This window comes from Aquarana catesbeiana, linkage group LG07, assembly GCF_042186555.1.
Source record: "Aquarana catesbeiana isolate 2022-GZ linkage group LG07, ASM4218655v1, whole genome shotgun sequence".
In the NCBI taxonomy this organism is placed as follows: Eukaryota; Metazoa; Chordata; class Amphibia; order Anura; family Ranidae; genus Aquarana; species Aquarana catesbeiana.
The window spans coordinates 274655182-274680934 of NC_133330.1; the positions used below are offsets into that span (position 1 = coordinate 274655182).

The window sequence follows — 25753 nt, forward strand, 5'->3', positions numbered from 1 at the left end:
CCACCCTCCCCCACACACAGGGTTGTAGTGCTTACCTCAGGCCCCATCTACCTGTCTGGGTACAGACATTTATAGGTAAAGATGATCCAGGGAAAATCCGATTGCCTCTCGAGGGATCAGGAAGGAATTTTCCCCCCCAGCTGTAGCACATTGGATCATGCTATGCTGGGGTTTTTCGCCTTTCTCTGGATCAACTGCCTCTCCCCAGAACCCAATAGATACACTCATCTACCGACGAGGATGGCAATGCCTTTTACAGGCTTCGATACACCCACTCACCACCAAGAGGGGGTGCTACCACCCTGGGTATGGGATGAGTGTGGGCAGTGGAGCTTCCCCCCAAGTATCATTACCCCTCATTCCCCCACGCCTAGCGTACTGGTGCTTTCCTCAGGCCCCACCTACACGCACTCATCTACACCACCAAGAGGGGGTGCTACCACCCTGGGTATGGGGTGAGTGTGGGCACTGGAGCGTCTAAGCTTCTAAGGTAAATATTATAAGCTTCTAAGCTTCTAAGGTAAGTATTTCATACTAGCTCATTTATGCCTTTGCCTTACAGGTTTTTTTGTTTTAAAAAAAAAAAAAAAAAATTTCTGTGTGGGTATAAAACCGCTTTAAGAGAGTAAATTGAAGCCCTGGATTGTACTACCAGAGTGGAGGTTTGTACCAATTGTACCAACAACAGGAATACTGCACACTAATGCCGCATACACACAATCAGAATTTCCAACGGGAAATGTTCGTTGTGAGCTTGCTGTCGGAATTTCCGCACGCAAATGTTTGAGAGCAGGTTCTCAAATTTTCCGACACGAAAACTTGTTGACGGAAAGTCCGATCGTGTGTACACAAGTCCGTCAGAGGGCTATTGAACTAGCTATTGAACTTCCTTTTTCTCGGCTCGTCATACATGTTGAACGTCACCGAGTTCTTGACCTTCGGAATTTCCGACAACATTTGTGTGACCGTGTGTATGCAAGACAAGTTTGAGCCAACATCCTTCGGAAAAAAATCCACGGTTTTGTTGTCGGAAAATCCGATCGTGTGTACAGGGCATTACATGCAAATAAATTCTATTTTGTTATGTTTCACGCTAGGCACAGTGCTTTCTCAAAGAATGTGCCTAGCACAAAACATGTCAGAATAGAGCCTATTCCTGCAGGCTATAATAATAAAAATAAATATTATTTTGCATCTCGGTATGAAGCTTTTTTAAAGTTGGTTGATGATGCTCTGTAGAGATTCAAGCTGATATACAGGGGTTGATTTACTAAAACTGGGGCGTGCAAAATCTGGTGCAGCTTTGCATAGAAACCAATCAGCTTACAGTTTTTATTTGTCAAGAATTATTTGAACAAGCTGAAGTTAGAAGCTGATTGGTTACCATGCACAGCTTCACCAGAATGTACACCCCACAATGTCAGTGCATGCCCTGCAAAATCACACCAAGATCTAGACTTGTGGCTGGTGCAGATAGGTGGTAGTACCTACCTGATCAAGCCCTTGTTCACATTGGGGCGACTTGTCATGTGATTTGACAGGTCAAATCGCATAACAAGTCACATCTTATTGCAGGCAATGACACTCTTCAAATCAGTGCGACGCCAACTTTTTGGTGCCGCATTGATTTTAAAACGTAGTTCCTACACTACTTTTTACAATTTCGGGTGCGATTTGCATAGACATCTGTGCATGAAGCCGCAAAGATGTCTTACAAGTCGCACTGAAATGCAGCTTTGAAATCATGCGATTTCAGATGAAGTCGCACGATTTCAAAGCTGCAGTCAATGTGAACGAGGGCTAAAGAATTTCCCAAGTAGTTACGTCTGCTACTTAGGTTACTCTTGTTTTAGGCCTGGTTCATATCTATGCATTTTTTAGTGCGTTTTCAGTTGTGCAGAAACACACTACAGCCAATTTAAAATGGTTTCCTATGTTCACATCATTACATTTTATGGAAGGGGCTATGGACTTTTTTCTGGTCTTTGGTTTCATAAACTTCAATGGATCAAAAACGTGTATTGAAAATCGCAAAATGCACCTGGAATATGCAAACTGCAACCTGCATAGTTGTTAACCAGGCCTCAAGGTTATTTAACGTAAGAGGGAGAGTTTTCTAAGGCCTAGTTCACACCTATGCAGGTTGCAGTTTGCATAGTCCCTGTGCATTTTGCATTTTTCGATACACGTTTTTGATCCATTAACCACTTGCTTACTGGGCACTTAACCCCCCCGCCCAGGCCAATTTTCAGCTTTCAGCGCTGTCACACTTTGAATGACAATTGCGCGGTTATGCTACACTGTACCCAAATTAAATTTTTACCATTTCTTTCACACAAATAGAGCTTTCTTTTAGTGGTATTTAATCTACTGGGGTTTTTATTTTTTGCGAAACAAACAGAAAATATGGAAAATTTAGAAGAAAAAAAAACATGTTTCATAGTTTGTTATAAAATTTTGCAAACAGGTAATTTTTCTCCTTCATTGATATACGCTGATGAGACTGTACTGATGGGCATTGATCGGCTGCACTGGTGGGCACTGATAGGCTGCACTGATGGGCACTGATAGGCACAGATAAGGCAGCACTGATGAGGCCACTGATATGACGGCACTGATGAGGCGGTACTGGTGGGCCCTGATAGGTGGCACTGATGGGTGGCACTGATGGGCACTGAAGGGCACTGATAGGTACCATTGATAGATGGCACTGATGAGCACTGATAGGTGGCACTGATGGGCACTGGTAGGTGGCACTTGTGGGCACTGGTAGGTAACACTGATGGGCAGCACTGGTGATGAGGCACTGATTGGTGACATGGATAGGTGGCACTGTGGGCACTGATAGGTGGCGCTGGTGTGCACTGGTAGGCGGCACTATTGTGCACTGGTAGGTGGCACTGGCAGGTGGCACAGGTAGGCACAGATGAGGCGGAAGCTGCTCACCTTGATCGGGACCGATGTCCCTCTGACAGCTGCCGGTGATCAGCTTTTTATTTTTTCCTCACATTGAAAAAATAGACGATTACCGGCTCTGTTTACATCACATGATCAGCTGTCATTGGCTGACAGCTGATCACGTGGTAAGGGGTCGGGATCGACCCCTTACTCCGATCTGTGATAAGGCGAGTCTCATAGACACTTATCACACTGATCATAGAGTGCGTCGCGCGCGCCCTGCAGGGGGCGTGCAAGGCACTGTGGCATGGGAGGACATCTAATGACGCCCTCCCAGGAAAGTAGGTCCGCACTGTAGCCGTCATTCGGCTATAGTTCGGATCTGAAGGGGTTAAGGCCTATGGAATTAAAAACCAGAAAAAAGTCCCTGTCCCTTTACAAAAAATGCACAGATGTGAACATGACCCATAAGAAACCATTTTAAATGGACTGTAGTGTGATGCTGCAAGACTGAAAATGTACTAAAAAATACATAGGTGTGAATCAGGCCTTCATGCATAATGTACGCACGGGCCGAATGTTGGGAGACATTTGCCGGTGTTCTGTCGAGAAGTGCCCCCCATCGAATAGTGCCCGCGCATGCGCAGGACGAAGCGGCACTTCAGTTGATTTGCTGATCAGCTGGAGTGACATGACCAGGGTGCAAGCGCATATCATTGGAGACATCTCTCAATGGGAGATACCATTTCACAGTTCACAATTGAAACCTATACAAACAGCGGGGGGAGACCGTAGTTCTCACATTGTGCCTCTATGTTGCGGGGCGGCTTTACAGTGTGGTGATGGTCCGGTTTTCTCTGTGTTGCAGGGTGAGTTTGCTGTGTTGAATGGCCGGTTTTGCCTGTATGAAAGGGCGAGTTGCAACACAGACAAAACCAGCTCTTCAACACAGCCACTAGCCGCCCTCAAGCAGCAGCGATGCACAATCTGAGAACTACGGTCTCCCCCACTGTTTGGATAGGTTTAAATTGTGCCTGTAAAATGGTATCTCCCATCGAGAGATACCTCCTACAATGTGCGCATGCTCCCTGGTTACGTCAGCCCAGCTGATCAACAAATCAGCTGTTGTGCTGGTCCGTAAGGCACATGCGCCGTACATACCGGGCACTATTCGATGGGGGGCATTTCTCGACAGAACACTGGTACTAAAAATACCAGCCGACATTTTGCCCATATGTATGTCGGTCTGTCCGTCAGAAGCCGACATTTCGACCGACTTCTGTCAGATGTGCATGCTGGAAAACCAGCAACCAACTGCAGATCAGTGCGCTCAGCCAATAGCAGAAAGCGCTGATCGGAGTGTTATGACGGGGGGCGTCCCCCTGTCAGAACATAACAGCTCAGTGGGGGAGATCCCTGGACTAACCTTGCATGGTTAGTACAGCTGCTCCCGATCGGAGCTGTCAGTTTTTTTCATGTAACCTCGTGGGTTGCACGAAACAAAAACTGTAATGTGTGCCAGGCTTAAGTGTCTGTCTTATATGTTTAGTACATCAATCCAGTTGCACTGAAGTAAAAAAAAAAAAAAAAAAATACACCTTTAAAAAAAAAAATTGTACGTACTGGGTGTGCACCACTTTTGACATGCCAATGATCATGGCAGCTCGTGGAGTTAATGCAACTGCAAATACAGGCAGACATATACCCCTGCCTTGCTATTTCTGAGCTGATCTACCTCATCAGCCTTACACTTCAATTGAATTGGCATTCACCTAGCAAAAATACAAAGATCAATGTTTGATTTTCCGTGTTTATTCAGTATGCAAATCCTGTAATAAAAACTTTCTGTCCTAGTGATGAATTTAATGAACATTGACCTTCATGCAAATCTTCATAGGTAATTTGATCATGTTATCAAGAATATGGGTGGTAATTATAAAAGTCATGGGTAGGAAAACCCACCAGGGAGCACATGCAAGGGTGTCAGTTTACTGACAGTATATAAACTCACTTGGAGGCTACAAGTTTCACAGTTCTCCCAGTAACCTGGGGCAGAACAGACAGAGAATCATGAGGACCATAATCCTATTGATGTTGAGCGTCCTCAGTGTCTTCAGTGAAGGTAAATATTCCTTAAATCTCTTTTTTCTTTTTTTTTCTTTTTTTTTTTGTTAAAAGTTTATGTGCTCTCTCATTTAATGAACTGGTTGCCATACATCCCCTGGTACTATTGTGTTTATGTTATTATGTAGTATTATGGGTGGAAATTCTTAAACGTTATACTGACTTTACTCTTCTTCAATTTTTGTAATGATTGAAGATATCAGAAGTATCCTCTAGGGTATTGTTACTAATTAAGTCTTTGTTATAGGAAGACACATTTGATTTTATGTTTCCAATAGTTTATATGCTACAGTGTAATTTAACTAATCTGATTTTGCTTTATTTTGTCAGAAGGTGTAATTATTTGCCACAGAAAATTTTCTTTTTAATCTTATATCAGTGAGTAATCTCATCTTCTATATGACAATGGTGCATTGTTGTCAGCAATTGTTTAAAGTAGAAAACGTGCAGTAAAGCAGTACAAAGGGGATAGATGGCATGCAACCCATAGCAACTGAACAGATGTCAGCTTATTGTAACCAGATTCACAATTAATAGGTTTGAGATTTTTTTTCCGAGGAAATATATACATTTTCTGTTCTTTGCACCTTCCTATTGTAATTATGATTTTTTTTTGCATCAATTAAAATTGGGTTACACAAGTATCTTCTCTTTAAAGGCTAAGTTCATCTTTTCCATCATGTTATACCCACATGTAACATAGTGCAAATGCCTCCCTTCCACCTTCAAATCACCCCCTGTGACAGCAAGTAGGGGTTCTTCTTCCCCAAAGCGCTGTCATATTTAAAATTGGTGTGCCTGTGCAGGGTTCCACCCACACTGCCCCATCATTCATTTACAGATATGGCCCCATGGCAGATGGAACTGTAGTTCTCAATGGACAGGTATGAGGGTATGAGCATAAAAAAGATAAAAAGAAGAGGGCGCACGAGCCTTGTGCATTATCCCAAGGCAATTTATTCATAAAAACTATTTTAAAACTACTCGCAAACACGTGGAGAATTATTGCTTGTAAAAGCCACCTATTTGTGGCAATCAGTCCTGGAACCAACAGTCTCCAGATAGCAAAAGGAAGGACATCAGGACCGCTGCTGCCTGACGCGTTTCGAAGGAGTACCTTCTTCCTCAGAGTCCCAATGGAGGTATGATCAAAGAGCTAGAGGAAGTATTTGCAGTAGCCTGACATTGCACCGTGATCCATTGATTGTGGGTGTAATAATTTGCACGCTCCTGTAAAAAAGAGAAATTCACATTCATTAGTTCCTGCAAAAATATGTGCATTTATTATTTTTTTCAAAGGTGACATCTATGCGGCTACGGTACATTTTTCCAGCTTGTTTTGCAATGTGTTTTGCGTTTTTAAACCCGCATTTTTTATGCATTCTTGCAAACTGTGAATATCTGGTTGTTAACCACTTGCCAACCAGCCGCCACAGTTGTACTGTGGCAGAATGACACGACTGGGCGAAACAACGTTATGTAACATCACTTTGCCCTGTGGGCACTAGGGGCCCCCCGAGCTGATGCGAGTGCCAGGCGGTCACGATCACCACCGGGCTTCCGCGATCGCCGCTGACACATGGAGAACCAAGATCAGTATGTGTAAACACAGAGTTTCCGGTTCTCTGAGGGGAGAGCAGACAGATCCTCTGTTCATACAGATTATGAACAACGATCTGTCATCTCCCCTGCACAGTCCCCTCCCCCTTCAGTTAGAACACACACTAGGGAACACATTAACCCCTTGATCGCCCCCTGATGTTAACCCCTTCACTGCCACTGACATTTTTACAGTAATCAATGCATTTTTATAGCGCTGTATTAATGCCAATGGTCCCAAAAATGTGTCAAAATTGTCCGATGTGTCTGCCATAATGTTGCAGTCCCTATAAAAATCGCAGATCGCCGTCATTACTAGTAAAAAAAAATTAATAATAAAAATTCCATAAAACTATTTTGTAGACGCTATAACTTTTGCGCAAACCAATCAATATATGCTTATTGCAATTTTTTTTACCAAAAATATGTAGAAGAATACATATTGGCCTAAACTGAGGAAAAACATTTTTTTTATATATTTTTGGGGGATATTTATTATAGCAAAAAGTAAAAAATATTGAGTTTTTTTTCAAAATTGTCGCTCTTTTTTTTTGTTTATAGCGCAAACAATAAAAACAGATGTGATCAAATACCACCAAAGGAAATGTTGTTTGGGTGTAACATCGCCTGCAATAAAGAATCTGGAATAAAATGGTGTGGGGTCCCCCCAAAAATCCATACCAGACCTTTATCCGAGCATGCAGCCCGGCAGGTCAGGAAAGGGAGGGGAGGAGTCTTTTTTCCTGTTTTTTTTTTTTATTGCTCCTAAATTCAGCTGTCAGCTGGGAACCCCTCTGACAGCTGATGACTTATTGGTTGTTAAGGACGTAACACCCAGCTTCCTGGCTGGATCCTTAACAACCAGCTATACACAATTTGTTATGGAGAAAAAAAAAACATAAAATTGCATTAAAAAATGTAACACTTGCGTTTTTGATGCAGGTCCATTGAAGTCTATTACACGCAAAACGCAATCTGCTGTGGGGAAAAAAGTCCCTGACCCTTTCCAAAAACGCTCCAGCTGAAAAACACATAGATGTGTACCATAGGAAACCATGTTAAATGCACTGTAGTGTGTTTCTGCAAACTGCAAAACGAACTAAAGAACGCATAGGAGTAAACCTAGGGTTAAAGCTGAACTCCTGGCAAACAGTTATACAATCCTTGATCAAAATACCCTGTTTCCCCGAAAATAAGACCTAGCGTGATTGTCAGTGATGGCTGCAATATAAGCCCTACCCCCCAAAAAAGGCCTTCCCTGTTTCCCCGAAAATGAGCCCTACCCTGAAAATAAGACCTACAAGGACTTTAACTAGGGCTTATTTGGGGGGTAGGGCTTATATTGCAGCCATCACCGACAGTCACGCTAGGTCTTATTTTCAGGGAAACAGGGTATGATAAACAGATTGATACTGCATTCACTGGAACTACATAAATCACTAAAATAGAGAACAGGTGGTAACATCATGCTGTCCACCGTGTGCAATCAGAGAATGCTTTGCATTCATTCATAGAATGAGAGGCTGATTTCTCCTGTTCAGAATGCAGCAGGGCAGCTCCTCAGCACAGGACCCAAAAGCAAGTGGAGATCATTTGAGTAGCGGTGTTTTCTTCAGTGATTTCCAGCTTCCAGAAGCTTCAGCCATGTATGGTATATGCAATATGCATAGTTACATTGGTCCAAGCTAGACCAATGTAATTATTTATAAAATATCCATACCTTGAATTCTTAATAAAAGCATTGTGCACATATGTCTGCCCCCAAAACATTTACAGGTTAATGGCAGTATGATACACAAGATACAGCACATCCACATCAACCAGTCATCTCTTTAAAATGGTGGCAGGCTTCCTTGGCAGGGGAAAATTGCATTAACATTGGTGTGAGCACATGAATTTTATGCAGTAGGGAGCAGGGGCGGATCCAGAGTCTAGTCTCGGGAGGGGCACTGCCAGAAAATATATTTTTTTCGGGTACATCTATCGGGGAAATGGCTGGTGTTGGCGCTTCAATCATCACGGCACCATGGTTGTTATGGTGTCAGGATGATTGAAGCGCATTATTACTATTATTACATTGTTATAAAAAATTAAATAGTTTAACTCACCATAATGCAGAATCAGTGGGAGCCCCAAGTGTGTCACTTGCCACGTCACCTGTTACCAGATGCAGATTGTCACTTGCCACGTCGCCTGCGACATGTTGCGGATTGTCACTTGCCACGTCGCCTGTCACCAGATGCAGATTGTCACTTGCCACGTCGCCTGCCACATTGCGGATTGCCATGTCACTTGCCACGTCGCCTGCCACATGTTGCGGATTGTCACTTGCCACATCACCTGTCACCAGATGCAGATTGCCACTTGCCACGTCACTTGCCACGTCGCCTGTCACCAGATGCAGATTGTCACTTGCCATGTCGCCTGTCACCAGATGAAGATTGTCACTTGCCACGTCGCCTGCCACATGTTGCGGATTGTCACTTGCCACGTCGCCTGTCACCAGATGAAGATTGTCACTTGCCACGTCGCCTGCCACATGTTGCGGATTGTCACTTGCCACGTCACCTGTCACCAGATGAAGATTGTCACTTGCCACCTGCTAAGGTGGTCTCTTGTGTCCCAGAGACAGGCAGCAGAGAGATGATGTAATCTCTCTGCAGCCGCAGCTGCCTGCATGGTGGGGGGGTACTGCAGGTATGCAGGGCGGGCGCCGGGCGGTGAGAGATGATGTCATCTCTCTTCTCCCCCGCCCGCCGGCTCCCTGATTGGCCAGCAGCACGCCCACAAACACATCGATCGGCACATGTCAGCGGCGGCTCTCTCTCTCACCTATGGAGCCACCCGGTGGCTCTCTCACTCACGGAGCCGCCCGGCGGCTCTCTCACTGACTCACGGAGCCGCCGGCTCTTTCACTCACGGAGCCACCCAGCGGCTCTCTCACTTACGGAGACGCCCGTCGGCGGGCTCTGTCACAGTCACCCGCATTTCACGGAGGGGGCAATTGCCCCATTGCTCCCCCCTGGATCCGCCCCTGGTAGGGACTAGGCTGCTTTTCTCCCAAAGGACTACATGACTCAGCAGTGTAAAGCCTTGTACACAGGATTGGATTTTCCACAGACAAAACCTCGGACTTTTGTCCGAAGGTGTGTGCCTGGATTTTGTCTTGCATACAAATGGCAAGGAATTGTCGGCCAACAAACACGAACGTAGTGATGTACTACGTGGTTTTTCAGCTCTTTTGCGCCACCCTTTGGGCTCTTTCTGCTAATTTCCTGTTAGTAGAAGTTTGGTGAGTGTTGATTCGCGCTTTTCATTTCGCGCTTTTCATTTAGCGCTTTTCAGTTTGTGCTTTTCATTTTGTGCTTTTCAGTTTGTTTCTGAACGGCCGTTCGTCAACCAGCCATGTTGCGGAATCGGAGGAGACAACGTGTTAATTATTATTGGCCTTGGAGTTATTGCTTTGACCCAAGTTCAGTCCAGGAACAGAAGGAGGAGGATTTCTTGGACCAAAAATTGGTTGCTTTATTAATCGTGACCAATAGGGATGAGCCGAACACCCCCCTGTTTGGTTCGCACCAAAACATGCGAACAGGAAAAAAGTTCGTTCGAACACCGTTAAAGTCTATGGGACGGACACGAACATGAATAATCAAAAGTGCTAATTTTAAAGGCCTATATGCAAGTTATTGTCATAAAAAGTGTTTGGGGACCTGGGTCCTGCCCCAGGGGACATGGATCAATGCAAAAAAAAAGTTTTAAAAATGGCCGTTTTTTTCAGGAGCAGTGATTTTAATAATGCTTAAAGTCAAACAATAAAAGTGTAATATCCCTTTAAATTTCGTACCTGGGGGGTGTTTATAGTATGCCTTTAAAGGGGCGCATGTTTCCCATGTTTAGAACAGTCTGACAGCAAAATGATATTTCAAAGGAAAAAAGGCATTTAAAACAACTCGCGGCAATTGCATTGCCGGTCCGACAATACACATAAAAGTTCATTGATAAAAATGGCATGGGAATTCCCCACAGGGGAACCCCGAACCAAAATAAAAAAAAAAAAATGACGTGGGGGTCCCCCTAAATTCCATACCAGGCCCTTCAGGTCTGGTATGGATATTAAGGGGAACCCCAGCCAAAATTTTTAAAAAATGACATGGGGGTCCCCCTAAATTCCATACCAGGCCCTTCAGGTCTGGTATGGATTTTAAGGGGAACCCCGCGCCAAAATTAAAAAAAAAAAACGGCGTGGGGTCCCCCCAAAAATCCATACCAGACCCTTATCCGAGCATGCAACCTGACAGGCTGCAGGAAAAGTGAGGGGGACGAGAGAGCGCCCCCCCTCCTGAACCGTACCAGGCCACATGCCCTCAACATTGGGAGGGTGCTTTGGGGTAACCCTCCCAAAACACCTTGTCCCCATGTTGATGAGGACAAGGGCCTCATCCCCACAACCCTGGCCGGTGGTTGTGGGGGTCTGCGGGCAGGGGGCTTATCGGAATCTGGAAGCCCCCTTTAACAAGGGGACCCCCAGATCCCGGCCCCCCCTGTGTGAAATGGTAAGGGGGTACAAAAGTACCCCTACCATTTCACTAAAAAACTGTCAAAAATGTTAAAAATGACAAGAGACAGTTTTTGACAATTCCTTTATTTAAATGATTCTTCTTTCTTCTTTCTTCTATCTTCCTTCATCTTCTTCTTCTTCTTCTTCTTCTTCTTCTTCTGGTTCTTCTGGCTCTTCTGGTTCTTCCTCCGGCGTTCTCGTCCAGCATCTCCTCCGCGGCATCTTCCATCTTCTTCTCCTCTGGCCGCTCCGCACCCATGGCATGGGGGGAGGCTCCCGCTCTTCTCTTCATCTTCTTCTCTTCTTCATCTTCTTCTTCATCTTCTTCTCTTCTTCATTTTCTTCTCCGGGCCGCTCCGCACCCACGCTGGCATTTGAGGAAGGCTCCCGCTGTGTGACGCGTCTCCTCTTCTGACGGTTCTTAAATAACGGGGGCGGGGCCACCTGGTGACCCGCCCCCTCTGACGCACGGTGACTTGACAGGACTTCCCTGTGACGTCACGGGGAATGCCACAGGGAAGTCCCGTCATGTTCCGTGCGTCAGAGGGGGGCGGGGTCACCGGGTGGCCCCGCCCCCGTTATTTAAGAACCGTCAGAAAAGGAGACGAGTCCCACAGGGGGAGCCTCCCTCAATGCCAGCATGGATGCGGAGCGGCCCGGAGAAGAAAATGAAGAAGAGAAGAAGATGAAGAAGAGAAGAAGATGAAGAGAAGAGCGGGAGCCTCCCCCCATGCCATGGGTGCGGAGTGGCCCGAGGAGAAGAAGATAGAAGATGCCGCGAAGGAGATGCTGGATGAGAACGCCGGAGAAAGAAGAAGAAGAAGAAGATGAAGGAAGATAGAAGAAAGAAGAAGCATTTAAATAAAGGAATTGTCAAAAACTGTCTCTTGTCATTTTTAACATTTTTGACAGTTTTTAAGTGAAATGGTAGGGGTACTTCTGTACCCCCTTACCATTTGACACAGGGGGGGCCGGGATCTGGGGGTCCCCTTGTTAAAGGGGGCTTCCAGATTCCGATAAGCCCCCCACCCGCAGACCCCCACAACCACCGGCCAGCATTGTGGGGATGAGGCCCTTGTCCTCATCAACATGGGGACAAGGTGTTTTGGGGGGCTACCCCAAAGCACCCTCCCAATGTTGAGGGCATGTGGCCTGGTACGGTTCAGGAGGGGGGGCGCTCTCTCATTCCCCCCTCTTTTCCTGCGGCCTGCCAGGTTGCGTGCTCGGATAAGGGTCTGGTATGGATTTTTGGGGGAACCCCACGCTGTTTTTTTTATTTTTAATTTTGGCGCGGGGTTCCCCTTAAAATCCATACCAGACCTGAAGGGTCTGGTATGGAATTTAGGGGGACCCCCATGTCATTTTTTTTTATTTTGGCCGGGGTTCCCCTTAATATCCATACCAGACCTGAAGGGCCTGGTATGGAATTTAGGGGGACCCCCACGTCATTTTTTTTTAAATTTTGGTTCGGGGTTCCCCTGTGGGGAATTCCCATGCCGTTTTTATCAATGAACTTTTATGTGTATTGTCGGACCGGCAATGCAATAGCCGCGAGTAGTTTTAAATTACTTTTTTCTTTTGAAATGTCATTTTGCTGTCCGACTGTTCTAAACACGGGATACATGCGCCCCTTTACAGGCATACTATAGACACCCCCCAGCTACAAAATTTAAAGGGATATTATACTTTTATTGTTTGACTTTAAGCATTATTAAAATCACTGCTCCTGAAAAAACGGACGTTTTTAAAACTTTTTTTTTGCATTGATCCATGTCCCCTGGGGCAGGACCCAGGTCCCCAAACACTTTTTATGACAATAACTTGCATATAAGCCTTTAAAATTAGCACTTTTGATTTCTCCCATAGACTTTTAAAGGGTGCTCCGCGGCATTCGAATTTGCCGCAAACACCCCAAATTGTTCGCTGTACGGCGAACTTGCGAACAGCCAATGTTCGAGTTGAACATGAGTTCGACTCGAACTCGAAGCTCATCCCTAGTGACCAATTATGTCATATGCCTTTGCTGTGGGAGCTCCAGGAGAATAATCCGGATGATTTTCTGAATTATTTCCGGATGATGGACCCCTGCTTTCACCAACTCTTGGCATTGATGACCCCCTATATTAAGAAGCAGGACATGTGCATTTTATTTTTTGATTGAATAATAATGATTTGATTTGTTATATTTTCTGTATTTTTAGATGCCTAGAATGCACTTTTTGGTTAAGTTCTATTGGCTGATAGCATGTTTAATTTTATTTGTTTTGCTTTTTTAATGCACAATAAAAAAATTGTGGAGAATAATATTTGGCTATGTGTTTTACTTCAAATGACAGCTTGGGAGTAGGCAGTTACATTTTAAAAAATACAATGAAAAATTAACAAGGGACACCAACATAGTTGTATCTTTGAATATAAATAAAATCAATTGTGCTCGCGCTAAAAATGTGAATTGAAAAAAATATAAATATATATTGAGTATAAAATATAAACTAATTGTGCAGAAATATTAAACCATAATTAGTATGCTAATAAAAACATACATGTAAAAAAAAAAAAAAAATATATATATATATATATATATATATATATATATATATATATATATATATATATATATATATATATATATATATATATATATATATAATGTGCAATCCTTATATATAAAATTCACAAAGTGCATCCACATAAAAGTGCAATCCTTATATAAAATGCTGAAAGTGCATCATGCATGAATATAGACCTAATTAATAAGTGCAAATCCTGTGACAATCAAGTGTCCAAACAAAATACGATCAGCAGATTCAAACTGAAACAAGGAAGTGCAAGAAAACAGTGTCCATGAATTAAGTGTTCATCAAGCTTCTCCTGAAAAGTTTCCAAATCACAACAAGCTGGATGTGCTCTCCCGTGATCCCCCACTTGTGCTTGCGCTCACCTCTATTCGTGTGACACGGTAGTTAAACAGTGTCAAAACACGCATTGGGGCCACTCCTGGGCTCACTCAGGATGCAATGATGTATGTCCAATCCTCACAGGTAAAACATCATTCATAAAAGAGAAAAAGAAAGCTCCATTATGTAATATAGTAAGGGATTTATTTAAAGTAAAAGAAGTTCCTCCAGGAGGGTACTCACAGTATGCCGGTGCTACAGTGCACCAAACTATACAGGTGTATTTCACCCAGAGGAAGGCACGTGATTCCTGTGTCGAATACGCATCAGGGAGGGTTAGGACGGAGCTGTCAGCAGGGAAGGAGAGGAATATACACTACACCACACCGCACGCCATACGAGCCGCTGCTAAACGAAATACACCTGTATAGTTTGGTGCACTGTAGCACCTGCATACTGTGAGTACCCTCCTGGAGGAACTTCTTTTACTTTAAATAAATCCCTTACTATATTACACCATGGAGCTTTCTTTTTCTCTTTTATGAATGATGTTTTACCTTTAACTACCGTGTCACACGAATAGAGGTGAGCGCAAGCACAAGTGGGGGATCACGGGAGAGCACATCCAGCTTGTTGTGATTTGGACACTTTTCAGGAGAAGCTTGATGAACACTTAATTCATGGACACTGTTTTCTTGCACTTCTTTGTTTCAGTTTGAATCTGCTGATCGTATTTTGTTTGGACACTTGATTGTCACAGGATTTGCACTTATTAATTAGGTCTATATTCATGCATGATGCACTTTCAGCATTTTATATAAGGATTGCACTTTTATGTGGATGCACTTTGTGAATTTTATATATAAGGATTGCACATTATATATACATATATATATATATATATATATATATATTTACATGTATGTTTTTATTAGCATACTAATTATGGTTTAATATTTCTGCACAATTAGTTTATATTTTATACTCAGTTTATATATATTTATATTTTTTTCAATTCACATTTTTAGCGCGAGCACAATGGAAAAATTTAAAACCTGCGATCCAACATTTGTCTGCGGAAAGTCCAACAACAATTGTCCGATGGAGCATACACACGGTCGGATTTACCGCCAACAGCTTGTCATCAAACATTTCCTGTCGGAAAGTCCGATCGTGTGTACGAGGCTTTAGTCTGTTTTTCTCCCAAGGAACTACATGGCTCAGCAGAGTAAGACTCCTTCTAGTGGGATTTTATTGTTGGGGAGCTCCATGCCAGGCTTAGTACAGTTTTTTGTTTTGCATGTTTTGTTGCTGAATTCAGTAAAGATCACCTAATGCGCATGCCTTTGTCTGACACATGTATCCAGTGGCACCTATTTAGCTCCTATGCTCAAAGAAAAAAAAAAAGCTGCAATTAGGTTGTTTGTATTTTAGTACAGTTTTACTTGCATTGCCTCTTTAAACAGGACTATCCTGTCTGATTAGTCTGGATTATGCATGAGCTGCTTAAGCTACACCAATAAGAATCAAAACTAATAACCCACCCCCGCAATCTTTAAAATTACACCACAATTGATGTCCAGCAGAGGCAAAAACTCCAAGTTGATGGGGGTTCTAGCCTTCCTCTATTATATAGTACTAAAAAAGTGTTTTAATGTTGTGTTTCCATTGGAGCTTTCTCGTCACTTCTCACTCTTTTGACCACAAAGAGATAGTTACATAGTAGATGTAAAAAAAAAAACCAAAAAACAAAAAACAAAACTGATTCTAATAACTTCCCATTCTATCCTCTAATAAAAAAAGTTTTGACAGTGGATACAGTTTAAACATTACTGTGATGATGATGCATTTAGCTTGGCCATAAAGTGCTCGCCCATAAGGCTTCATGTACATGGTACGTTGTTCAACCTCTCCTGATCGATTTAACTTGACAGCTAGAAACCAGCGTCTAAAAACGTCTGCTTAACCGCATTTACATGCCGCGTTTAGCCGCGTTTAACCATGTTTGCATCTAGAAGCATTTTCTTTTTTCAAAATAGCCAAAAATGAAAAACGCCTGTAAACGAAACGCGGCTCAATGCGAGTTACCGCGTTTAGCCACGTTTGGGGTTTGAAATGCCTCTAAATACAGCTTCTGAACGCATTTTTTTGGGTTCCAAAAAAAGTCTCTAAACACAACTGCCTAGAAACAACTATAAACGAACCTGTGTATATGTACGTATAAGATAACATAGAGGAGGGTTCATGAGCAGTTGAAAAAAATTCCCAACTGCTCCTAAACGTCCGTTTACCAGCAGTGGTGTACATGAGGCCTAAAGCTGTCATGGGTCCACTCATGTCCATCAGGCACAAACTGAACAGGCATGTATGTCACAAAACTGACATCCATCCTACCCGGCTCCAATTCTGCTCACAGATCCCCTGCTGATTGGAGCAGACGCCGCTCCATTGAGGCCAAGTTCAAATATGTGCGGCCAGGGTTTGCAGCCCAGGGTCCGGTACATTTCTGTTCAACCGTTCAGGTGCAAATCAGGCCCAAATGTCTGCCTGAATTTGCACCTGAACTGGACCCATGTATGAACCAGCTCTATTGAAAGCTGGTCACATTCATATGCCATGCGAATTGGATGCAGTTAAAAACGCATCAAATTTGCACATACCTGTATGTGAACCCAGCCTTAAAGGTAGCCTGAAACATATAACAAACTGGTAACAAATAGGAACTATTTTCTGTTCAACAGATGCTTTGTGCACTGTCAACCCAATTAACATAGCACCTCAATCAAAGTGGATCCAGGCATCAAAAGCTAGTAGATGCATTTTTTCTACTACTAGGTGCTTTATCTGGATTCACTAAGGACTATATATTTCATTCCCCTCTCTCCAACTTTTTTGCCTCTATATTTCCTTTCTCTGTAATTTCATATATTTCAGAGGTTTTATTCTGTATCTATATTTGATCTTTAATCCAAGAATATTTTTTAAATAGCTGCCACATTAATCATCATGTTTTTATGCATGTACTGTATACACATTTAAGCATTTTGAATCACAAAATCACAATTTATATTAATTTAAAAGTGTATAAAATATCATAAAAAACATACAATGGGTGGTATCTATTAACTTTTATTGAATAAACATAATACCTGTGAATTTATACAATACATATAAAACTTTGACTGAGATGGCTGATGAAATCATTATTCTAACATTCAATTTTCTATTTCAGAACAAGTGTCTTTTGTGCTTCCCAATCCTAATGAAAACACATTCTCAAAACCATCAGGTAATTTTTTATGTTATGAGAATGGTACTTTAAGTAGAAAAAAACTGTATCTGAGCCCCACAAACTAAAAACAGTATTTTATTCATATTTAATATTCACAGCAAACTCCCCCGTCCAATCATGTCGATATGCTTTATTTTGTTGAGCAATCACTTTGTAAAACAGTTCCTCTAGCCATGGCCATCTTGAATAAGGGCAGATGATTTATATAGCATTTACTTCATGGAATCTATCTGCCCTTAGCTCGGCGGATGGCTGGGTGCGCTTCCCTCCTCCAAATGACAGAAAAAAATGCCCATGAAAACTCCTGGGCATTTAGGCCTAGGACAGAAACCAGGAAGCAATTAAAGAAATGAAAAAAAAATGAAAGCAAATATACCTTCCTATCAATTTACTAATGATAGTAGCATGTTTAAAAATAGGTAATACTGGCTTAGTTTAGTTTGACTTTAAAGCCAGCCTCTATTTTGCCCATATATACAATGCAGTATTTCTAATTTGAGCTGACTTGCACAAGACTGCCAGGTACATGGGCTGGTCCTGGGGCTGTTTAATTGTATACATGTACACCACCCAAAGAAACCAACTACTAAAAAAAATAAAGGATACCATTGATGGACCCATCAAAGTAAACAGTCATGAAAAAATGATATAGCTAAAAAAAATAACAGATACAGTAATTATATATCTAAGAGAATAAAGAATGCACAGCAAATAAATTTGTCCTTTTTGGGCTTGTAGTCAGAGGTGATGCAAGGATTCTTGACACCCTAGGCGAAACCTAAATTTTGCCACCCTGGCTCCACCCTGACTCCACCTTTGCCCTGCCCATGTATAATCCACCTTTTTAATTACGTGCCCATCAAATGCAGCCCACTAGCGCCCATCAAATGCAGCTCACTAGCGCCCATCAAATGCAGCCTCTCTAGCGCTCACCAGCACCCACCAATGCAGCCCACCAGCACCCATCAATGCAGCCTCGCTAACGCCTATCAATGCAGCCTACCAATGCCCATCAATGCAGCCTACCAGCGCCCATCAGTGCAGCCTACCAGTGCCCATCAATGAATCTTTGCTTGCTTCCACTCATTCGGGAGTCGGGACACAGGCACAGTCCTCTGCCACCACTGATGCTGAGACTTAGTTGCTTGCTGCAGAGAGAAGAGAGTAGGAATGCCAGTGGCTGGGCGCCCTAGGCAGTAGTGCGCCCTTGGTGGCTGCCTAGTTTGCCTAGTGGTAGCACCGGCCCTGCTTGTATTGTAAGCATATTTTTCACAAATCACTACTAATAATCAGTTGGGACAACAGTTCACAAAAGTGCAGATTGCCTGTGAGAGAATAACACTGACATTCAACAATGCTTGTAGGTTAAGAATGGTAGGCACTCAACTAAGGTGTGTATCTGTGAGAAAATCTGCTGATAATGGATTACGTAGCAGAAAACATACACTATATTACCAAAAGTATTGGGATGCCTGCCTTTACACGCACATGAACTTTAATCCCAGTCTTAGTCAGTAGGGTTCAATATTGAGTTGGCCCACCCTTTGCAGCTATAACAGCTTTAACTCTTCTAGGAACTCTGTCCACAAGGTCTCCAGCTCAGCAGGGGTACCTGAAGCAGCCAATACATAGGTAGACTATGCTGCCACCTACGGTGCTGTAGAGGTAGTTTTACAAGGATCCACAACAGGCGGATCTAGCATGGTGGCAGACAGTTCCACAGAAGGTTCCTTGGCAGGTGGAATGTCAGAAGGAGAAGCTGTAACAAGGGACAGCACACAGCCAGGAGATGTCGCTCCAATGGAGCAGTTACTAGACACCGACTCAACCACTGGTTGGGTGGGGGAACCAAGGTGCCAACCCAAGGTGTCATCTTGGCTTGAAGAACCAGAGGCAGACTGCAGTGAAGTGAAGACAACAGCCTTTGGATGTGACACAGGTGCTGAAGCAGGTATACAGACACTGGCAATCACTCTGCATCAGGCCCTGGAGATCCTCTGGGAGACAGGTGCATAGTAGGTTGTTGCAGTCAATGCAGTGGGCCCAGGGTGAGAAGTTTGCTGACCTCTGGTGAGACTTCAGGCAAACCAGGCGTTGCGTATTCCGATCGTTAATTGAGCCAACCTGACCATGGGAGAGTTCCGTAACTAGGATTAGCGGCCAGGGCTCCAGCTTCATTGTCAGTCATTTCCAAAGTAGGTTCTGAGCCACAGGGACGTATCCTTCAGCAAGCACAGAACCATGTGAAAAGCAGGGGGCATCCTCACTGGCATATATTTATCCTTGCACCTTATGTTGCAGCAGCCAATCCTGATACATAATGCGGTGTGACATCAGCAATTACAAGCTTATCATGCTTGGACATGTTTGCGCAAGCATTTTCTCACTAACAGCCATGGTCTTTTTCAATCACAGTCCCCGCATCGCACCTGCATCGCACACTGGTTCACACTGACATCTGCGAACCGCTGGGGGTGTCAATGTAAAGTTAATGACACCCCAGATCGGTTCGCAGATCGCAGTGGGAACTGTCAAATGGTGCAGGAATTCTATATCGCTTCTCGGCCTTTTGGCTAAGATCAAGTGTAGTATCTGTTCTTATCAGTTGCCAGGAGGTGGCGCTTGCTTCTGTCCCTGATCTACGGCGAGGTGGTATCAGGGATGTTGGAGGCTATGCAAAACCTGCTGGTGTAAAGGTAACCTGGAGTGGTTCGTAGCCGAAAGGGAAGCCATCTGATGGGGATGGAGAACCATTGGGTCTGGCCAGAGGGTCGGGTCCCTGGCATAGATTGGGGAAGCTCTAGCTCTGGTCAGTTTTTCGGGAGAGCACACTGGCTCCCCTTTCCCACCGGGGGAGCCGTTAGTATTTCCTGAATGTAATTAGGTAGGAGGGATGGGAGTGACGGTGGGGCCTGATGGTAAAGGGCTCTCACCAAGCTTCCAGAACTTCAGGCCTTCCTGGCTGGGGTGGGGGCTGCTGTGGTCTGGGCTGGTGGTCAGGGTTGCACGAAAAGCCAGTGGTGAATGTGCTCCTGAAGTGGCAGTTCAGGGGTGCCGTGCATTCACAGTGTTCAGGCACTTGATTTATGGCACCATGGTGACTTCACCTGAACACACGTTATTCGCACCTGCCTCTAGGGCTGAGCCTTTTGGCTAGGACCAGGGGAAATTTTTATTCCTGGCCGGAGGGCCGGCCATTGTATTACACAATGGTCACTTTTCACTCTCTCCCACTTCCTTTTCCCCACTTTCTTTTTATTTATCCCCTGTGTTTGTCACTATTTTTGTATATTTTGGCTGATGTTGCACGTTTGTCACAGTGTGATGAGTAGGGTGTGGGTCCTTGGGACTACTCTGAAAGTCTTGGGAGGGGGTGGACATAGGCCTTCTGGCTTGGTTCGCCCTCTCTCATGGGGTCTCCCTTCGGGGGAGTCCCACCTAGTGCTTGGGTGGGTCTGTTTCGGCAGACCTTCCAGAGAACGGGATCCATCTGGTTTCGGCCAGATGGACCCATGTGAAGTACCTCAGTCCCCGTCTGGAGCCTAACCCCCCCGGGGATCAGGGTAAGGTCCTTCCCTAGTGGAGGATCAGTGTAACACCCGTTGCACGTTTTTGTGTGTCACTCTTTGTGTGTGTGCACTTTTTTTGGCACCGGGTGGAAGTTTTTGGGTGTGTTTTGCACTCCACTGGCTTTTAAAAAAAATAAAAAATCAAGTGCTCAAACAGATCATTTACAGCACAGTCAAATTACTTTGTACAAGATACCGTACTAAAGTTACAATTAGTCTCCATTTGCCTGGGATAGTCCACATTTTGAGGGGTCTGTCTCCAGCAAGCAAGCATCCCTGGTAAAACCCTGGCAGAGAAGTAACTAACGATCCTGGCGATACCTCACATGTGTGGCTTGAACACTGTTTACATTTGCGGTCATGACTTACATATGTGTTCACTTCTGTGCGCGAGCACGGAGGGATGGGGCATTTTCAATTTTTTTTTCTATTTTTACACTGTCCCTTTGAAAAAAAAACATCTGATCGCTTTTATTGCTGTCAGAAGGAATGTAAACAACCCTTGTGACAGTAACAGGCAGTGACAGGTACTCCTTATGGAGTGATCTGGGGTCTATAAGACCCCAAATCCCTCCTTTGCACATAAAAGTATTCAAAACACCAAGTTTGGCTGTTTTGAATACTGTAATTTTTTTAAATTAAAAAAAAAAGTCTTCTGTGAACCAGAAGTGATGTCATGACATTGCTTACAGGTTACTAGATCTGAGACCCGATCAAAGCCGATTCCAGATTAATTCAGATCCCTGGCCAGCCAGCAGACATCTTGGCTGGTCGCTCGGGCCTCCCAGTGGGACAGGAGAGCCCAGGAGAGCCGTGGAAGGTGGAGAAAAGGGGGGGTATCCCCTCCCGCTGCTTGGGATAACAGCCGAGCAGCTTTTTAGCCACATTGGTTGTTATCCCAAGAAAGCCAACCACCGGCTCTAAAAAAACGATATCGGGGTGATGCGTGCAGATGCAGGCTTCACCCCGGGACAACCCTTCATGCCGAGGCCGCATATTTGCGTACAGTCAGCATGAAGGGGTTAAACAGGCCGTTCATGCTCAAAAACCCTCCAATGTGGCTGAATTAAAACAATTCTGCAAAAAAGAGTGAGCCAAAATTCCTCCATAGTGATATGAAAGACTCATTGCCAATTGTCACAAACGCTTGATTGCAGTTGTTGCCGCCAAGGGTGGTACAACCGATTCTTAGTTTTAGTGGGCAATTACTTTTTTACAAGGGTAAAGGCAAGTTTAATCAGCTATTTTCCCTTAATAAATTAAATCATCATTTAAAAACTGCATTTTGTATTTACGCTGGTTATCTTTGTGCAATATTAAAATTTGTATGATGATCTATATCATTTAAGTGTGACAAATATGCAAAAAAAAAAATCAGGAAGAGAGCAAATACTTTTTTACAGCACTGCAACATGAGATCTATCCTTCTAGTGCAGGGATCTCCAAACTGCGGTCCTGGTGCCCTTGCCTTTATCCAGCCCTTGGGGCACTATTCATTCCACTAATATGAGACACTATTCTGCCCTCTGACTCCAAAAATGGGGCATAATTCCTGCCACTGATATCAACAACGAGGCACCATTTCTTCCACTGACACCAACAATGGGGTGAAATTTCTTCCCCTAATACAAAAAATTGGGCACTGTTTACTCCCACTGATGCCATAAAAATTTTCTATTCCTACTGGGTACCATCTGGCCCCCCCTAAAGTCTGAAGAACAGTAAACTGGCCCTTTGTTTACAAAGTTTGGAGACGCATGTTCTAGTGCATGGTTGGGCCCAATGCAAAGCAGTGGTGGCTGGTGCTCCATCGGTCGGACTCCAGCCCGCACCCACACTCCCCCCTTGTCGCCAGCTCACTTTCACCCTGTGCTGACAGGCGGCGCCAGCGGCTTCCACCCTTAGTCTCTCCGTGTCCTGGGATTCATCTCCTCCATGTCCTGGGATGTGTCTCCTCCATGTCCCGGGATGCATCTCCTCGGCCGTATGTCTCCTCCTCATAGGCCAATAGGATGGCTTCTCCTTTCAGCCAATTGGGAATCGGGTCTCACGACCCACTTCCTGATTGGCCGGGAGGAGAATCACTGTGATAAAAGCGAATATTCATTTACTATTGTCACACAACTGGGTGGGCTCGGAGCGCAGTGCTCTGAACCCCGAGCCCACTCTTTTTTTAAGCATATTATAGCCTCTGGCTCTAATCATGTACTTCAAACCCCACCACCACCCCCCATATTGGAATCCATGGTCTGGCGCCCTGTAAGTAGATCAGGGGGCCGGACACATGGACGGGCTGCCACTGCTGCAAAGGTATTTCGCATATTTGTAATTCCTTGAGTTCAGTTTTAAGTTTTTAAATATAATGAAGCTGTGATCATTTTAGATACTTGATCATTGACAGGGAATACAAAACAGGATGTTTTGTTGCACATTGTGCGGTTGAAGAGAACACACCCTCACTTTATTCACTATGCCAAGTTAAAATTAACTTGGCTAAGCAAGCAATTTCTCCCCTTTAGTAAATCAAAACTTCTATGTGTCAATCATGGGTAGGACAAGACAAAAAAATGAAACAGACATTTTGGAGCAAAACAGATTTTTACAATGTACAGTATCTTTACAATAGCTTTGCACTAATCCCAATAGTCGTATCAACAATTAAGCCTTCAGAGAACTGAACAACACCAGTAATGTAATCCTAATGCTTGTTAGGAATAACTACAGTTTGCTCATATGAAGGCAATCCAGTGCTACAATAGAACACTGAATTGTCATTATGACTTCTTCACTACCAGGAGAAGAAATCTGATCTAATGTTTTCCATTTCTTTCCAGTACTAGCTTCCTGTTCAACTAGTGTCAGGAACCTACAGGAATCTATTTCAATGTAAGTTTTGTCTTAAAAGAATTAAATTCATAAAAACCATAAATAATATACAGTATAATATCATAAATACAAGTTTTAAAAAGCAATATTTTGTTTTTCTAAGTGTTCAATGTCCATCTGAGTGCCAGGTGAATGGAGGAACTGTTTGGGGAACTGATGTCTACACAGATGTAAGCTATTAGTTTTACCATTTTTCTCATATAATACTAAGTCATATATAATGTAGAAAAGTCTAACATTATTCTTGCACTGAATGCCACATGTTTATCTTAGGATTCCTCAATATGTAAAGCAGCTATCCATGCTGGAATTCTGGGTAATAATGGAGGACTGGTGACAGTGGAAAAAACACCTGGACAACAGAGTTACAGTGGATCAGCAAGGAATGGAGTCATAACAAGCAATTATGGATCGTGGACTGGGTCATTTGTATTCCATGGTTTCTCAAAACCACCAACTCCTAAACCAACAGAAGTACCAACCCAAAAACCACCAGGTAGTCTCCTATGACAGACCAGAGTATCCAATATGATATGTCTCTCAGATTTAGTTAATGTCAAAGTGCTCAAATAGATAATTTATAGTCAAATTACTTTGTACAGCGGATTGTAGAAAGGTTACCGTTTGTCCCCATTTGCTGGAATAAACCACATTTTGAGGGATCTGTCCTCAGAAGCATGCATCCCTGGTAAAACCCTGGCAGGGAAGTCAAAAAGTTTGGCCTGCACAGTGCAGTTATTGTGGCCACATCAGTATGGCGGCTGCTGGACTCTGTAGCCAATGCGGATGTACGGCAATTGCTGGGCAGTAGGTCAACCTTCTTTTTTACAAGATTGGAAAGCCGGAAGAGAAAAGCTGGGCTGTTGCTCAAGTATTTTCAGGCATATGCAATTGGCTAAAGATTCCTTTAGTGCCATATTGGGGTGGCCGCTGCATCTATGCAGTGCAGGGTGGACTTCTCCACTAAGAACTTTAGTGAGTATGCTTGTGTTCTGGGAATCAGTAATGCTGGGGAAATTCTCAGTGCTTTCTCTGCTAAAAAGACCAAGAATGTGGAGATCGGTGTGCTGTAGTGGAGGCATCAACACATCCTGCCACTTCTCCAGGTAAGTGTAAGCACAAACCTGGTTACATTCTTTACAGTCTGGTCTGGCTTTCAAAAGCAGGCTAAACTTTTTGATGCAGAGACGAGCATCTAGAGTTGGCAGTAGCTACTTATCAATGTAAAGTGTTTATGTTTTCTTGGTTCGGGGTAAAAATTATGGACCGATATTTGCTTATTTAGTAACCACATGTGGGTATTCACTTTTCCGGCCAAAACTAAGAAAACAGAATAGCTCTGAATTGATTGGTTGCTGCTACCAATTCATAGAGCTTGTCTCTGCAGCAAAATTTGGTAGTAAAAATAGAAACATGTATTGCTGTTTATTACTATGTACTAAACATTTAAATACCAAATTCATTACTTTCTAGCTTTTTTTTTTTATCTAAAGAAAAGTTTATTGAATTCGACATAAACAAACATAACCAGGCTTCGACAATACACAGTTACATTGCTTATTTTGTAAACTCTCATTACAAATTGGCAGTACTCCCCACCTATGTGAGGACCTTCGTTCAGACCAATAAACCGTATAAGTGTATTTAACCAGCATTTAGACCCAACAATCTCCCCATCACCAGATCCACCGGGACTAGTCCAGGTACATCCAGCCATGGGCCCCAGAGTTTCTCAAACTTTCGAGTGCACCCCCTATGCTGATATACCAATCTCTCCATTCTGATGATGTTCCCAACTGCGGAAATCCATTCCTTAACTGTGGGAGGGTCCTCTGATATCCAGTGGAGCATTATCATCTTACGTGCTAATAATAGGGTCCTGGTAATTACTATTCTGATGCTCTCCTCCCATTCAAAGACCTCCAGC

At 43.6% G+C, this 25753-nt stretch overlaps 1 protein-coding gene, 1 long non-coding RNA gene and 1 pseudogene across 2 annotated transcripts in view; all 3 read left to right on the forward strand.

Annotated features, from left to right (window-relative positions):
- LOC141103591 (uncharacterized) overlaps positions 1-25753 on the forward strand; it is a 535587-nt gene that overhangs the window by 444709 nt on the left and 65125 nt on the right. The gene's annotated exons all lie outside the window — the stretch shown is intronic.
- LOC141103592 (uncharacterized) lies at positions 4840-23996 on the forward strand. The gene is made up of 4 exons (XR_012235339.1): positions 4840-5020; positions 17312-17368; positions 23775-23826; positions 23930-23996. It is a non-coding gene; the product is annotated as an uncharacterized lncRNA (long non-coding RNA).
- Positions 19925-20058, forward strand: LOC141103956 (U2 spliceosomal RNA; annotated as a pseudogene).